The 1,932-nt window shown below is 50.5% G+C and overlaps 1 protein-coding gene across 1 annotated transcript in view; it reads right to left on the bottom strand.

Moving 5' to 3' along the window:
- The window catches only part of SPATS2L (spermatogenesis associated, serine-rich 2-like), a 128,315-nt gene that overhangs the window by 22,082 nt on the left and 104,301 nt on the right, over positions 1 to 1,932 (bottom strand). The window lies entirely within an intron of this gene.

Below are 1,932 nucleotides of genomic sequence, written 5' to 3'. Positions count from 1 at the left end.
GTGTGTGTGGGGGGGGGGCTGGAGCTCAGGAGGGAGTACAAGGGAAGAGCCCGCCTGTACTGCCCACAGGTTCAGGCACCCAGGTCCCCTCCCCGGAGTGACAGGACTTCCCCTCCCAGCGGAGGGCAGACAAGCTCCCTGTACACATTGGGGGTGCACAGTGCCAGGGTGCCATGTCCAGGCCATCTCCTCAGGTATTACCACACGCTCTAGGGCCCAGGGCCAAGCCAGTCGGGGTTCAGCTTACCCATTCCCTGGGCACAGACGCAGCAACACTGAGCTTCTCTATTCCCAGGCAGGAGGACAGCAGCCCAACACCTACGATAGGTGCCTGCGCACGGCGCTCTCCAATGCACTCAGCTGCCAACCAGGCCAGGCTGTTTTATTTCTATTATTTTTTATTGGAGGTAATATCATCTGTTAATGTTAGCACCTCCCTGTCTGCATGCTTTTTGTTGGAATCCTACGATGATCGGCAGCACAGCTAATGAACATTTCATCACGCTGTCTGAGGTGCGTTTCTGGGATGAGACACACGCAGATGGCGCACCAGGACCAACTCCCAACACGTAGGAAACACGGGAGTCCCTCAGATCAGACACAGTTGATTGAAAAACAAACACAGGGATTCCTCTTTCTCCTTAAAATTTCTAAGAGTTGCAAAATCCTGCGACTTCTATGAATTCCACATGTTCAACAGGAAAAATCTGTAGTCCTTACACACCTCCATTTAGAATTTTACATGTGATTTTGCTTACTAGGATTTCTCAGCTTTGCTAATTACTTCTTAGTTTCGTTTCTTTCCATGGTGATCACTATTCAAGGAAAGCCACTTAACTGGTCTCAGTTTCTATAGCTACAAAAATGGTACGAGTTACCACCACCCCCTTCAGAAAAACAAACAAACCTAAAACGACTTCTATGGGAGAGAAAGCAAACCTCTCTCTGCAGGGGTCTTTCGGCACAAGGACATGGTCACTCAGGGCCCGAGGTAACAGCCGGGGGTGCTGGGCCCCTCCCCCCCCCCACGCTCCACGCAGCTTTGCCACACACGCTCCACAGCTTGCTTGTCTGCTCCCACGGGACCTGATATGTTTTTTGGGAAAGAGATCTCTCTCATCCCTTAGCAATGTTCTCCAGGTGATGGTCCCCACTGTGCTTGCTGAATGCACAGCCCTGGGCCCCGCACCCACAGACCGGGGACGCTGGGAACGAATGGGGCTCTGAGGCTCCCTGTGATGCCAACCTCTGAGAGGCACCAGCTGGTCACATATTCATCTACCTACTGGATGGACGAGTGAAGGAAGGGGAAGAGGAGGCAGAGAGAAGGCATGGGAGACAGGCCAGGGGAAGGAGGGCTGGGCTGGTGGCATCAGTGGCCACTCGGAACCCGGGTCCCTTTGCCTTACTTCTCTCTTCACCGAGCAGTAAACAGCAAAGAGTGGTGATGACACATCCGTATCTCCAGGCTGGGACCCACAGCACGCTGAATAAACAGAGAGAGAGGAGAAGGAGACGGCCTTCCCAGTGTCCCAGGTTAGAGGGAAAGAAATTCACTAAATGCTTATCTGGAAGCAAAGAAACCGACATAGATGGGACTTCTCTCAGGCGCAGGCTAGAGATTTTCTGGAATAATCTAAGAAATGCGTATCTTGTACCTGAATCTTCACAAAAGCCCTAGAAAGTGACAGCAGCAAGCCTGTTTTGTAGCTGAGTAGAAGTTAAGAAACTCAACCATCTTCAGAGCTAGAAAATGTGGAGATGGGATTTAAATGCTGTTGTAACTCTACACCTCATGCCTCCAGGTAAGTGGTCGATAAGCCTTGAACATGTGACTTTCTTTAAAAAAATATATTTTATTGATTTTTACAGAGAGGAAGAGAGAGGGATAGAGAGTTAGAAACATCGATGAGAGAGAAACATCGATCAGCT

The sequence above is a fragment of the Myotis brandtii genome, unplaced genomic scaffold, assembly GCF_000412655.1.
Source record: "Myotis brandtii unplaced genomic scaffold, ASM41265v1 scaffold412, whole genome shotgun sequence".
NCBI classification, from domain to species: domain Eukaryota; kingdom Metazoa; phylum Chordata; class Mammalia; order Chiroptera; family Vespertilionidae; genus Myotis; species Myotis brandtii.
The sequence above is the reverse complement of the archived record's forward strand: the minus strand, read 5'-3'. Positions and strand labels throughout refer to the sequence as shown.